General features: G+C 59.7%; 1 pseudogene; it reads left to right on the top strand.

The window, feature by feature from the left end:
• LOC142598832 (scavenger receptor cysteine-rich type 1 protein M130-like) overlaps positions 1-14,269 on the top strand; it is a 31,084-nt pseudogene extending 16,815 nt beyond the window's left edge.
• Positions 14,270-15,313: the final 1,044 nt, after the last annotated feature.

Here is a 15,313-nt window from a genome sequence, read left to right on the forward strand (position 1 = left end):
AAAAAAGCAATTGGAAGATAACTGCAAAGCAAGAGGAAAAACTAAATCTGTGTAAAGGCAGATACTTAGCTCTCCATTAGCTAGGGTAGCTTGAGACTAGTTGCATAAATGCATGCGCTGACATAGAGGTGAAGGACAAAACAGCCCTTCACAGTCTTGGAATGCTCCAGTGGAAGAATCTGTTGAAAAGCATGGTAATAATACAGGGTTGTAGACCCAGCCCAGGCTGCCATCAGTCTTGACCTCTCTAATGAGTTCTTCCATGCTTGGAAGCAACAGGTCTAGTAACCCTTCTCCTCTGGCTGGGCTGTCTATCACCTGGATTAAGAAATTATGCTTGATGCACTCCACAACACTCCTGGGCGGTTTACAGCTTGCTGTGCTGCTTTTCCAGCAGATGCCAGCGGGACTGAAGTTCCCCAGTAGGATCTGAGCCTCTGAGCATGATGCTTCCTGTAGTTGAAGAAAGAAGACTTCATCAAAATCAGGTGGCCTGTAGCAACCACCAGCCATGAGGTTTCTAGCTGCACAATGGTGCTGGGCTCCTCCTCTTTGTTACCCAGGCTGCATCCGTTGGTCTAGAGGTGCTTCAGCTGGGCTATTGACCAGGACAACTTTTTTAGAGGAACACACCCCCACTCCTATGAACATTTCACAGTTGTTTCCCTGGTGGTTCCTCAGACACCAGCAGTGCCCTTGGCCCTTTCTGTTGTTCAGAACTCCATCCCCTTTGCCCTGCCAAATCTAGTTTTACATGCAACTGGCCTCTGTTATGCCATTTCCTGTCTACTCCCCTCTTTCTTCCTCCCTGCTTCCCCTTCCGCTGCATGTCCCTCATGGCTTTGCATAGCTCTGTTGATTCCAGCATCCCTGCCAGTCCAGGGTCCCTCTGATTCACAACCATGTCAGCTGAAAAGTCCAGCTGATCTTCCTGGAGGCAGCACCTGTAGTTTCCTGATGGCCCATCCATTAGTGTGCCTGGCAAAGTTCCTTTCCTGTCATTGACTGTGCTTATTTTGTCAAGTCTGTGTCTCAGCAGATGTTGCTCCTGCTTTCCCCTTTTTCTCTTGGTTTCCCAAATGAGAAGGTCCCCAATCAGACAACCTTGCTGGAATAAACCCTCTCACCCTCTCACATGCCTTCATCCCTTAGCGTGACTGACCAGCTTTGGTTCCCATCACTGCCTCCCTTCTCGTTTGCCACTCAGGTTTGGGTCCCTGTAGGGTCCTGTCTATGGCTTCCTCCTTTGCTCACTGTTTTAGGATCCCTTGTTGCACTGAAACAGGTCCTTGACCAGATACTCCGAAGGGATCAGACACGCTCCTGCCACACCCCCCCAGACAGATGAGCGGAAGAGAGGCTTTGGCTGGATGCCGTGAGCGACAGTAAACTATGGATGCTGCTGGTGCAGGTGCCGGCAGTCCCACACCCCCAGAGCGAGGGGTCCTTTTGTGACGGTGTCAGACGGTGACTCCAGGCGGTGCTGGGGCAGCTGCAGGTTCCCCAGGAGGAGAAGCTCAGACAAGCTGCCCCCAGAGCTCCACCAGAGCCGGTGTTTCCTGTCAGCTGAAGGACCCGTCTGTTCTGTGAGACCATCCCACACGGGCTCTGGAGATGGGAGGGAACTGGAGGCTCTCCCAGCTCTGGCGGCCCAGCTCTGGCTGGGCTGTTTGTCCCTCCCTGGGTGCCTTCCTGGTGCGCCGGGGGATCCCTGCCCTGGAACACGCCAGGAGCACAGGCACCACTGCTACGGGAGACACGCCGCCACAGCTGCCCCGCCCACCAGCTGCCAGGGGAAGTCCCGCCCCCTCCCAGCAGCCGCAGGGGCCACTTGCCCCGCAAGTCCCTCTCCTCTGCTGGGCATGTGCTCTGCTGGGATTGGCTGGCAGCACCGGCCACCCCTGCCAGGTTACATCAGACCAGGAAGGCCCTTCCGCTACACACACCGCGGCCGCCATTTTGCTCTGGCCACCCTTCCAGGACAGTGGGTGCTGCCATTGCATGGCCGAGAGCCGCCATCTTGGTGAACGGCCTACTGCTCTGTGATTGGCTAACAGCCATTTCTTGACACCGTCACCCCCCTGTGTTCTCAAGCAGCCCCTGTGATTGGCTGGCAGGACCGGCTGCCCCGTCCTGATGTCCTCAGGTGCACGTCACAAAGGAAGCGCCCTGTCATTACATCCAGGGAGGAGGCCGCTTCTGCCTGCCTCCTTTCATCCTGCATGGTGATTGGCTGGCAGCCCTTTGTTGACAGCATCATAGCCAGGTGTTCTCAGGCAGCCTTGCAATTGGCTGCCTGTGTCCTTTGGACCAGGAAGTGCTCAAATAGGAAAAGAGATACCATATATATGATACATAGAAATATATTTATAACAGGGTGTGTATAATTATATTAATAAAATTATTTATTTATAAATAGATACACTATTTTGATATATCATTAATTATAATAATAATTTAATTATAATTTATTTTCTATTATATTGATTATATTAATTATTATATATTGATATATGTGTTTTTTCCATAAACATTTCCAAAAGTATAGAAACACCTCCTTAGGTCACAGCTGCTGGAGCAGTTGATAGGCCAAGAGTAGCCTCATGGCTTGTATAGGTGCTTGTGAGGTCCCTGGAGACTGAATACCTCAACAACAAGTACATGGCATACAGGAGGATATGTGCTTGTGAGGTCACTTTCAGTGGAGGAGTCGATAGGCCTGGAGCAGTCCTATGGACTGTGTAGGTTGTTGTGAGGTCACTGCTTCCCAAATAGCTGACAGGGCAGGAGCAGGCAGATGTCTGTGTGGGTGTTTGTGAGGTCACTGGTTCCCAAGTAGCTGATAGGCCAGGCAAAAGCCAAAAGCTTGTGTAGGGGTTGGTGAGATCATTAGTGCCTTAATACTTGATAGGCCAGGAGCAGGCCCATGGGCTGTGCAGGTTCTCATGAGGTCTCTATTGCCTGAGGAGCTGAAAGGCTAGGAGCAGGCTTATGGATAGTGTAGGTGCTTGTGAGGCCTGGTGCCTGAGGAGGTGATAGGCCAGGAGCTGGCAGATGTCTGGTGAATGTCCTTGCGATGTCAGTGGTGCCTGTGTACCTGATAAGCCAGGAACAGGCACATGGCAGTGGTAGATGCTATGACATCACCTTTGGCTGAGTGGTGGATAGGCCAGGAGTATGCCCATGGATTGAGCATGAGCTTGTGATTTTCCTGGTGATGGAGTAGTTTTTAGGCCAATGTCACCAAATATGGGATAATAAACTATCTAGTACTCCATTTTTAGTATTAGAAAGCAGGCATTCTTTATTATGGTGCCAGATGCATGGGGGATAACTCCGCCTATCATGCATACCCTAAAACAAAAGTTCACCCTTTATATACCTTAAAGACATAAATATTCATACATTTTCCAAGAAGTCTCTGTCTCTCTGCTTATCTACTATACTCACACAATGCTGTTGTTGCAAAACTGCACTACGCATGCGCAGGGATCTTGTGTGCTCATTGGTCGTCGTTTGGGGAGTTAGCCCCCCACTACTTCTTCCTTTTTATGGTCTCGAGGACAATTTCTTCTCCTTGAATGTTTCCCAACTCTGTTACCTGGCCAAGCTGTTCTTCCTTATCAACCCTGTTTGGCCAACCCTGCCAGAGTGTTTCTATTCTCAAGGTTAGGATATCTTCTCCGTACACATTAATCATTCATCAGCCTTGTAAAATTCAAAGCTATTCATTGTCTGGTAAAAAAATTTCTCAACAACAAGAGTAAACATATGGCTTGTGTGGGTGCTTCTGATGTCATCAAAATAATCATTTAGACTCCACCCAAACATGGGTTTTTAGAAGAACCATCGTCAGCAGAATCCTGTACACAACACAGCACACACACACATGCGACAGTGTGACCCATGAGCACACAGCAGCAGGAGTAGGAGGGTGTGAGGTCACGGTCACTGTAACTCCCGAGCAGAGAGCGCTGGCAGTGGGAGGGATGTGAGGTCACTGTCAGTATAAGTGCTGATCAGAGAGCGATGGCACTAGGAGGGTGTGAGGTGACATCAGCCCATGGCCGTGGGGCTTGGTGCTGAGCGGGCATGTGCATCAGAGGGGCATGCCGGGGGCCGGGAGCTGCCCAGCCCCGTGCCTGTGAGGCTGAAGGAGCAGCCCCTGCAGCCCTGGCTGGAGCAGTCGTGGTGGGGGTGGCTCGGGGGCCCCGCAGGGATGTGCCTGGGCACGGTGCCGGGAGGAAACCACAGAGTGCCTGCCGGGGTGCTGCGGGGGGAGTGCGGCGAGCGCTGCCAGGCCACGTGGGCTGTGGTTTGTGCACCTGCAGGCTCCAGCTCCCAATCTGCCCGTGGGGAATAACGGCCCCTGGGTGACACGCGGAGAGTCAGGGACACGTCTGAGCCTTGGGACTGCGTGTCTGCTGCCAGGGCAGGGACATGTCCCAGCTCGGGCTCCTGCGAGGGACCTGCCGTGGGGCTCTCCGGGGAGGGACAGGCAAGCCAGCACTCCTGGCATGGAGCTCTTCCCCTGGCTGAGGACTTTTCCCAGCTGCTGCTCCCAGCACAGCGGGGGCTGTAGCAGGGGCAGGGGCTGTTTCCTTTCCAAGCTGACACAGACCCCAGAGCAGTCCCAGCTCCGTGGTTCCCATGGCTTGGCAGTGCCTGGACACTCACGCCTTGGCTTCTTGGGTGAGCCCAGCAGAGGAGATGCTCATTGCTCCCTGTGCCCACAGCAGGGGTCAAGGGGTGACAGACCCATTTCCCCTCCACACGCAAATTACCCCATGACGATTTCCCGATGCAGCGACAATGACACCCACAGCGGGAGATCTGTGTCCCTCATATATGGTCATGAACGGCGCTGGAGAAGTTCATTGGAGGGCTTGGCTGTGTCAGAGGGGAGATCGCTCCCGATAACGTCTAAAAAGGTTCTGCTGCTTCAATTGGTTCCTCTTGCAGCTGGGTGGGCATCGACAGAGATATATTACCCTCCCATCATCGTTGTCCCCATGACTCCCCAGGAGGCGTGAGAGGGAGTGGGGTGCCGCAGGGCTGTGCCAGCAGGGCAGGAGGCTGAGGCTGGGGATGGAGGGACTCCTGTTCCCTCAGGTGCTGTGGCTGCTCCTCTGGGTGCAGCTGTGCAGGGGTAAGTGCCGACATCCTTGTCCCACAGATGGGGCCAGTGGGGTCATTGGGACACCTCTGGGAATGGGGTTGCTTTGAAGGTGCCGCTGAGATGGGGGGCAGATGTTGCTCCAGTCGATGGAATTTCTGCCTTTGCCTGTGCCTCTCTGGGTGGGAGAGGGAGGTGTGGGCCTGGGGGCACGGGGCTGTACAGGGGTTTCTGGGCTAGTGAGGAGATGGCGCCTGTGCAGGGCTGGGCACAGTGTACGGGTGGGCATGGGCAGGGGGGTGTTTTGGTGGGAGGAGGTGCTGCAGGCTGTGGGGTGGTGAATGGCCCAGCAGGGCCAGAGCTGGGCACCTCCAGCCCTTTGCAGCCTGTGGGGAGAAAAGGGACCCTGACATTGCCCTGGGGGCAGCGTGGAAGGGGGAGGGCTCCCATGCTGGTGCCTGTGACTCAGCCTAGTCAGGAGGGACCTCCAGACCTGTGGTCTGTGGCTCGGTGTTCTCCTGACCATTCCCATGTTGATGTTTGAAGGGGCTGCAGAGGTGAGGCTGGAAAATGGTGGCAGACGCTGTGCTGGAAGAGTGGAGGTCAAACAACGAGGCCGTTGGGGGACCGTGTGTCATTATGACTGGGACATGGCTGATGCTACAGTGGTTTGTAAGCAACTTGGCTGTGGGTCTGCTGTTAAAGCTCATGGTAATCCAGACTTTGGGCCAGGATCTGGCCCCGTTTGGATGTCTGGTGTTGAGTGTCGTGGAACAGAGTCTGCCCTGTCTGACTGCAAAAACACAGGAAGGAATAGACAATACTGTTTTCACTTTCGGGATGCTGGAGTGACATGTTCAGGTAAGGGGCCAGCCCATTTGCCACCTTTGTGGCTGGGATGGGGGAAGGGACCTGGCTGTGCCCTCAGGGAAACAAGGGGGTACTGGAGAAGGGCCCGGTGTGGCTGGTCACACTGCTGAGCTGGAACTGTCATTGCTGGTTTCCCTGGTCCCTGAGGAAAGCCCCGGGGGGAACCTGCCACTGCCTGACCCCTGATGTGGCTCAGCCCACCCTCCGTGGGTGCCTGGGGCTGGGAGATGAATGCCCACCCTGCCCCGCAGTCTCTGTTGGTTCCCATCGTTCACCTCCTGTTCACACAGGAGCTGTCTGGCAGCACCGAGGACCTAGTTCCCCCCTGCCAGAGGCGCTGAGAGCAGCTCATGTGGCCACCCAGAGCCCCAGGGAAGGGCCCAAGGTGGCCAGGGACTTTTGGGTTGTGTTCCCTGGCAGACTCATGTCTCCCAAAGCAGAGGGTCTGCTGAGAGGGGACGAGCATTGGCCTTGGGCAGAAGAGCAGGGTGGCCCATGGCCACCTCATTCCTCTGCCAGGGTCACCCCATGAGAGCCAGCCCAGAGGGAAACACCCCTGTGCAGGCAGTGCTGACCTGCTGCCCAGCCTCTCCTGCCTACCCCAGCCCCAGAGCAGGCTGCAACAGCCAACAGCACCTGGGCCCATCTCCTTGGGCCTCAGAGCTCCAGGTGCTGCAGGGCCTGGGACAGTTCCCAGCAGCCCAAGGTATCCAGAATAGCAGCAGCTGACCTAAGTGGTGCCTGTGGTTGTGGGTTTGGGAGAAAAGCCAGCCCCCGAGTGCTGTGCTGATTTATGAAGAGTGAGGGGGGGGGTCTCTGGTGTGTTTGTGCCATCAGCACCCACTGGCAGCTGCTGGTGTGGTTGTGGGACTCTTCGCCTGTCACTAACTTGGAGATGAGGTGAGGCGAGGCGTGGTCAGGCAACTGCCAGAGGGCTCTGGGACCTCTCAGGGGGCTTTGGTTGCTCCAGGATTTGTCCAGTTGGTTGGAGGGGACAGTCCCTGCTCAGGACGAGTGGAGATCCATGACGGGAACCAGTGGAAAGCTGTCTGTGACTCAGACTTTGGTCCCAAAGCCGCTGACGTGGTCTGTGGGGAGCTGCAGTGCGGCGTAGCCCTGTCCATGCCTGGGGCAGCTCATTTTGGAAAAGGTGTTGGTTCCATCTGGGACAGAGAGCTGCAGTGTTTGGGGAATGAATCCCTTCTCGCCTCCTGCCCAAGAGGGCCCCCCAGGGACCAGCCCTGCACCCACGCCAACGATGCCGGTCTCACCTGCACAAGTAAGGACTCGGGGTGGGGTGTTGAATGCTGAGTGTGAGCTGGGGACAGGGAGAAGAACGGGGCCTGTGCTGTGCTGGGTGTTAAGGCAGGAGGAGTGATGTGGTTTTCTGCAGCCCTAAGAGACTGCAGAAGGAGCAGAAAGGAAGGCTGTCTGTCTGGCCTGTCCTCCAGCTACCGATGTTGTCAGAGCACCAACGCAGCCTCTCTCATCTTCCTCTCTCCCCAGAGTACACAGGGTTCAGGCTGGTGAATGGCAGCACAGCTTGTGCTGGGAGGGTGGAGGTCCAGGTGCTGGGGACCTGGGGCACCCTCTGTGCTTCCCGTTGGGACTTCTTGGACGCCCACGTTCTCTGTCATCACCTCAACTGTGGGTTTGCTGAGTCCATTCCTGGAGGAGGGCATTTTGGGAGAGGCACGGGCCCCACCTGGAGAGAGTCATTCCACTGTGATGGGACTGAAGGCCACCTGGGAGAGTGCCCAGTGACTGCCCTGGGAGCCTCACCATGCTCCCAGGAGAATGTCGCTGCTGTCATTTGCTCAGGTGAGTGCTGGGAAAACACTGTGTTGACTCCATTTTCCCCTTGGGTGTGACATGGCCACCCACAGCAAGGGACCCCATGGCAGCAGCAGCAGGGTGAATTTCTGCCTGGAGAAACCCCAGCTTCACCAGGAGTGGAGAGCTTGATGTGCTCAGACTGAATGCTCTGACATGGGAGAGATGAGGACTGAACAGGGTCAGACATCTCTGCCCCTCTTGAGCATGGGCTTAGGCCCTGAGGCCACCACCAAGCCTGGAGTCCCCTGCTGTCATGCTGTGGGACAGGCTCAGGACAGGGCTGTGGGGCTCAGCTCCATCCCTCTGGCTGCAGACAGCCCTGTCCCAGCCCCACAGAGAGTCCCACAGAGCCCAATCCCACACCCAGAGGGGCTGTCTGGGTTTCCCCAGCAGCAGCAGCAGCAGCAGCAGAGCAGGGGTGTGAGCTGCAGAGCAGGACTGGGCTTTGCCCTGGCTGCTGATCAGTCCCCGTTCCCCAAGGGTGCAGAGAGGCAGAGACATGTGGGTAGCCCGTGTCTCAGCAGTGCCAGTGCCAGCGCTGAGGTTGGGCAAGGCTTGTCCTGGTGCTGCCCATCCCCAGGCCATTGCACCACCTGCTCCTCCCTCCTGCGGGAGCTGCCCCATCTGCCTCAGAAGGAACGTGCTGGGTGGTTCTGCCCCAGCAAGAGCCAAGAGAGTCTCTTGCCCTGGAAGGCTCAGGGACTGGGAAACCAACCCTGTGGAAACCTGCTCCTGAAGCTCACTGGAGAGGGCTGGGGGCAGGCAGGTGAACTTCAGGGCACTGTGAGGTTTCCAGAGCCTGGAGAGGCAGCTCAGGTTCCTGGGCTCTCTGGTGCTGCTGCGGGCTGGGGCATGGCTGCTCTCCCCAGGCTCAGCCAGCTCCGCATCCCTGCGGCTGGTGGGTGGAGGGAGCCGGTGTGACGGGCGAGTGGAGATCTTCCAGCGTGGGACGTGGGGCAGAGTCCTGGATGATGAGTGGGACATGCAGGAGGCCAGCGTGGTGTGCCGGCAGCTGCGGTGCGGAGGGGCAGAGACAGCCTACAACCCCCCAAAGCCTGAGAGAGGGACGGGTCCCGTGGGGCTGCGAGGGGTGCGGTGCGCAGGGCGTGAGGCCAACCTGACCCTCTGCAACACATCCCTGCCCGAGAGCGTGCTGTCAGCAGGGATTGCAGAGGATGTGGGGTCGTTTGCTGGGGTGAGTGGCACTGCCGGGGCCCCCCAGGCTCTGAGCTGGGTGGGCACCAGCCCCTGACAGCAGCCGGGGTTTCTTCCCGCTGCAGGGAGCCGGCAGGTCCGGCTGGTGAACGGGTCCGGGCGCTGTGCTGGGAGAGTGGAGATGTACTACCAGGGCAGCTGGGGGACCGTCTGCGATGATGGCTGGGACCTGCCCGATGCCGCTGTCGTTTGCCACCAGCTGGGCTGCGGAGGGGCGGTGGAGGCGGTTGGCTCTGCTCAGTTTGGGGAAGGCTCCGGGCAGATCTGGCTGGAGAGTGTGAGCTGCTCCGGGGCCGAAGCTGCTCTCTGGGACTGCCCGGCAGGGTCCTGGGGGAAGCACGACTGCGGGCACAAAGAGGACGCAGGAGTCGTCTGCTCAGGTCTGTGCTGGGAGCTGTGGTGGGAGCCCAGTGCCTGGGGAGGCCGGGCCAAGGGGAGAGCCGGCAACGCTCGAGGCTGTCCCTGGCTACCTCTGAGCCCCTGCCCAAGCCCATCCTGGGGACACCCACACACATGTCCCCTCAGTCCCATCAATGGTCTCTGGGGAGCTCAGTTGTCCCCAAGGGTTAGTGGGGAGGGCAGGGGTGTCTGTCCATCAGGGACTTTTCTCTGTCCATGGGTGCAAGTGGGACTTGCTGGCTGTGCCTTTGCCTGGCTGAGGGCACGGGGGCTGCAGGGATACCCCTGCTCCCACAGCTCCAGACCAGCCTGTTCTACCTTGGTGCCTTTCCTCCCAGAGTTCATGGCCCTGAGGCTAGAGAACAGCACCACCTGCTCCGGGCGCCTGCAGGTTTTCTATAATGGGACATGGGGGAGTGTTTGCTCCAACTCAATGACTCCCAAAACGGTGTCGCTGGCCTGCAAGGAGCTGGGCTGCGGGGATGCAAAATCCTTGGAACCATACCCGACCTCTGGCAGGCTGACTGGCCCCACCTGGCTGGATCACGTGGAGTGTGGGGAGAGAAACAGCTCCTTCTGGCAGTGTCCCTCCGCTCCCTGGGACCCACAGTCCTGCGATGACCTGCGAGATGAGACCCACATCACCTGCAACGGTAACTCTGAGCCACCCGGGCACCAGCATCCCCAGCTCCTGCTCCCTGCTGGGCATTGTCAAAGGCAGAGACAGAGCCCACAGGGGCTTTTCCTTCCCATGCCAGACCCTCCTGCTGCTGCTGCTGCTGGTGGTGGCACAAAGGGGACTTCAGCTCTCAGAGCCCACACAGTCACCAGCAGTTGCCAGCTGAGCTCCCAGCAGTGCCTGGGGGAGGCAGAGGTGTCTCCAGGCAAGGTCTCAGAAGGGACCTGTCAGGGCTCCAAGGAGTGTCCCCTCCTCCTGCTGCTCTGTGAACCAGGCTCCCTTTGGGGCTGAGCAGTCAGGGTCCCCCACCGTGTGCCGTGTGTGTCCCCTGAGTGACCGGGGTTCAGCTGCTGCCGTGAGCGAGGTGGCACAGGGATGCGTGAGCAGAACTCTGCCCCGCTCTGTGCCACGCAACCCCCCTGCAGCAGCCCCTTCACCACTGCATTTCCTTCTCCAGGGAGACAGCCAGAAACGCCCCCGGCCCTGGGGGGCACGTGCCCAAACTCCAGGAGCTGCACAGGTAGCTGCTCCTCTGCATGCCTGTCTCAGCTGGCAGGGCTCTGCCTGCTGTCCCGTGCCCTGAGAGGTCTCTGCCTTCTCCAGACAGGGAGAAGATTCGTGCCGTGGGAGGCGAGAACGGGTGCTCGGGCAGAGTGGAGGTGTGGCACCGTGGCTCCTGGGGGACGGTGTGCGACGACTCCTGGGACATGCAGGATGCCGAGGTGGCATGCAGGCAGCTGGGCTGTGGCCCCGCAGTGTCTGCCCTGGGCGAGGCTGCCTTTGGGGAGGGGACGGGCCCCATCTGGCTGGAGCAGGTGGAGTGCCGGGGGACAGAGCCGTCTCTGCAGGACTGCTGGGCCCGGCCTGGGGACAGCGGTGCCTGCCGGCATAAGGAGGACGCTGCCGTGAACTGCTCGGGTGAGGGGCAGGGCTGGGACCCCTAACGTGGGTATTGGCAAGGAGCTGGGGCAGGCGTTTTCCCCGCTGGGTCCCAGCATGGCTGTAGAGCTCCTGAGAGCAAGGCTGTCCGTGCAGAGCCTGGGAGCCTGGTGCCAAGTGGGCAGCAGCTTCTGTGGGGCTGGATGTCCTCCAGCCTCTGCCCGCAGGGCCCTGCAGCCCCCAGGGGCATCTTCCGGGCTGCCTGCACTGTCCTGCCCATGACCCTGGGCTCCTTCCTGGCCACCCTGACCAGCCCCACAGGAGGGACACGTTGGGTGGGATGTGTCAGGGATGTCTGCACACGTGCACACACACACACAGGGTGCCAGAGAGGAGGCTCCCTGGTACCTGCACACCCAGCCTCTCAGCCCAGCTTTCCTTCTCCTCCTCTGCAGCTGCACCCAGGACAGCAGCACCAACCCCCCGAGCAGGTAAGCTGTCCTCCCCATCAGTGCTGGGTCTTCCCAGGGCCAGGCTGTGACCCACAGCCAGAGGGAAGGGGCTCCTTGCCGGGGATTCAAACTCCCAAGAGGTGTCACCAGGTTAGCAGTAGGGGGAGGGGTTTCGGGAGGGCTGTCATTACCCGGTAGGATAAGAGCTTCCCCATCACCCACCCCCTGGGGTCCCTTACCCCCGGTGTAAGGGGGGTCAGGACTGGGCTGTCCCAGCCCCCCACCTCTCCCAGGCCTGCTGCTGCTATTTCTGTGTTCCTGCCCGTGCAGATCCCACCCAGGGCCATCCAACGGGCAGCGGGAGAGTCTCATTGCCCATCATCATCTGCATCATCCTGGGAGCCCTTCTCTGCCTGCTCCTGGCCCTCCTGGCTGGGCAAGTGTGGAGCGCTAGGGCTGGGCGCAGAGGTGGGTCCTTCCCCCACGGTCCCAGGGGAAGATGCCTCCTGGCAAGGCCAGGGGTGCAGTGGTGTGTCAGTGAGGGGTACAGGCAGAGCTGGGGGGACAAGAGTGTGTGCGGCCTGCATCCCCATGTGCTGCCCCATTGACTGCCTGACCATGGGCCACCAGCAGCAAGGGGCAGAGAGAGTCCAGAAATGGGGGGAGTTAGGGGTGGGGCAAGGGGAGAAATACCCAAGCTGTGCTGGGGGAGATGGGAGCAGAGGGGAGACAGGTGAGGCTGTGCCACTGGCAGTGCTCTGGGCAGCTCTGGAGGGGGCTGTGGGGCAGGGGAGATGCTGGGAGAAGCATGGGACAGCAGGGTCCATCCCTGTGGTGTCAGGCCCCCAGGCTGTTCCTCCCTCCAACCCATACCTACCCCCTAGCAGGGCAGGGACTGTGCTATGGATCCATGGGGCAGGGAGGGGGCAGCTCCAGGGGCAGAGGAAAGGCAGGAGCTGCTCCAAGCTCAGCACCAGGGACCTGGCCCAGGGCCCAGAGGGGCATGAGGGCTATCTCTGAGGGGATGGTGTGAGGGTGTTGCTGCCCCGACCATCTCCATGGGGACATTGCTCTTCCTAAGCAAGTGTCAGCAGTGACAGGACAGTGCAGTGAGGCTGTGCTGTGGGGCCAGCCCTGGGCTGGCCCAGGGGAAGAGGGCTGCTGGAGCAGAGCACGATGCCGTCCCCTCTCTGCCCATCCCTGAGCCAGCCCTGCCTCTGTCCGCAGGCTCCGAGAGAGCTTGGGAGCCCTTCCCTGAGGCCCTGTACGAGGAGATCGGTTACAGCCCAGCGTGGGAGAAGCAGGCGAGGTTCAGGAGCTCAGGTGGGTGTGGATCCCGCATGGGGGGCGCACATCTGCAGGGCTCTTTGCCCTGGCCCCCAGCCAAGGCTGACCCCCTGCAGCCCCCTGGCCCATGGTCCCTGCAGCTGTGGGGCTGTGGGGTGTGTGGGGACAGCAGCCAGGTGGTGGGCGTGGGAGAGGAGCTTCCTCTGCACCAGCTCTGCCCATCCCAGCCAGGGACAGCCCCTCTCTGCCTGTCCCTGCATCCCACCTGGCACCGGAGGGGTGAGGGAAGGGGCTGTCCCGGGGCAGGTCTGGGAGCCCCTGTGAGAGGGGGTTTGTCCAGGGGAGCAGGCTGAGTCCTGAGCCCTCCTCCCCACGCAGCCCTGGCTCAGTGGGTCCCCTGTCCCCAGCAGCACTGAGCCCAAGCTGGGTCAGCAGAGTGCACTCCCATAACACTTGCATCGCCTCTCTCCAGGCTCCTATTCAGAGGGGTCCCTGACCAAGGTGCAGCCCCAGACCGGGGACAGTGAGGAGGAGGATGGTCTGGGGTCAGCCCCAGGTAACGGGGGCCGGAAGGGGTGGATCTCTCCTCCCTGCAGACTTGGGATGGACAATGGTGTCACCATTAGAGCTGGAGAAGACACGGGTGGGGTTCTCCTGTGGTGCTGCCAAAACCAGTGTCTGAGCCCCATGTCCCTGCGTATCTTCCCATCCTCTGCTCTGCAGCACATGTCTTCTCACTGTCACCAGCTCTCCTCTCCTTTCAGACATGCCTGTGGTGCCCAGAGGTGATCCAGCTGATGGCTATGATGATGCCAGGGAGGTTTCTGACCCTGGGGAGGATCCTGCCTCTGGTCAGGGAGACTGGGAAATGCCCAGGGCCCCAGAGGAGGGAGCAGGGCCCAGGGATGCACCTGGAGGTGAGAGGGAAAGATAGCGCTGCCGGTTCCTGGGGTGCCATCCCTGGTGCAGGATGAGTCGCTGCCATACTGAGATCCCAAAATCCTGGGATGGGGGAACCTGCCCTGGGAGTTTTCCTTGGGGGGACCGGGGGTGGGAGAGGGAGCTGACCATCTCAGGAGTGGTGAGGAGAAGGGGGGGAGGTGATGTACAGACCAGGAGGAGCACCTCATGGGACTAAAGTGCAATGGGCTGCCTTGCTGCCTGCAGGGCCAAAGCTGCGCTCCCAGAGAAGTGCTGGGGCCCCTGGAGCTGAGGGAGATGCCTGGTCCCTGTCCCTGGAGAGCACAGGCTATGACGATGCTGAGGAGGTGTCTCTGGCACATCCCCCTGAGGACACCAAGGCTGTGACACCAAAGCTCAGTGCACAACAGTCCCTGGGCCCCGGGCCAGGACAGCCCATCCCTGCTGTGCAGCTGGGTGCAGCCAGGAGGGAGGAGAGGTCTGTGCAGCTGGGAGAGCCGTGAGCACCAGGGAACCGTCTGCCTTTTCCCACAGGCAGCAGAAACAGCCGGGCATTGCCTCTGGTTTTATTCTCCTGTGTTTACCCCCTGCCTCCACATTTGTTCTTATTAAAAGCCTTTGGGGGTATGACCCAGAGCTGGTGCTTGCCTGCCCAGGTGTTGGGGTGTCTCCCTGAGGCTGATCAGGGGGAGCAGAGCACAAGGACATGGTGGTGAGGAAGGGGCATGTCTTGGGGACAGTGGGTTCAGGGTCAGGCTGTGGAGCTGCGAGAGCCCATGTTCCCTGGGGAATATTCCTGCTGACAGAGACATTTCCATCCTGCCAGCCAGAGCTTCCAGCAAAAATGGCTCTCTGCAAGGTCCCGTGATGCACCCCAGAGGGAGCGCCCATCTCCTCACCCTGTGGTTCCCCAGCTGCTCTTTCCCCCAGGCCCTGCCTGGGCCACACTGGTCCCGTGGCATAGAGGGCATGACAGAGCTGCTGTGTTGGGGTGAACCCTGGGCTCTGGTCTCACAGAAACGAGCCCTAAGGTGGCTGCAGTGCCCTGAACACCCCATCTAGCCCCAGGGGGTCTCACGTCCACTCCCCACTGTCCTGGCACAGGGTGCAGAGCCACTTGCTGGGGCACACGGGGCTGGGATTGCCACTTCCCTGGCTCTGCCAGGTACCCAGGCTCCATGAGCTGTTCCTGCTCCCTTGGGCCCTCACAGACCTTGGAGCTGGTAGCTCCCCAGAGCTGCCTCCTTCTTGGGCAGGGACTGTAAGGCCCCACAGCAGCCCTGGGAGCCCCTCGTCCTGCTGTGCTCCAGCCCCCAGCCCTGCCCTCCTGCTGCCTCCCAGGGGTGTCAGGGAGAGTTTGTGTGGGGGCAGTACCTGTGTGCAGGTGCAGGGGGGATGAGAGCAGGAGCAATGGGGGGACCTTTCCCTCAGTGCTGTGGGAGGCAGAGGAGGGAGAGTCCAGGGGAGGGAGAAGGGATCCCCAGGAGACATGGGCTGCTGCCAAAAGCCATCATCCAGCCCCTGCTCTGGAGAAGGTCCTGTCTGGGAGGCTGCTAATTTGGGCACATTTCCATGGCAGAGGGTATTTTGTGTCCCTCCCCTAAAGCCGGCAGTGCTGGGAGCTGAGCCAGGGTCCCTCTCCCTGGGCTAGGGCTTTCA

The sequence above is a fragment of the Balearica regulorum genome, chromosome 31 (assembly GCF_011004875.1).
Source record: "Balearica regulorum gibbericeps isolate bBalReg1 chromosome 31, bBalReg1.pri, whole genome shotgun sequence".
Taxonomy (NCBI): Eukaryota; Metazoa; Chordata; class Aves; order Gruiformes; family Gruidae; genus Balearica; species Balearica regulorum.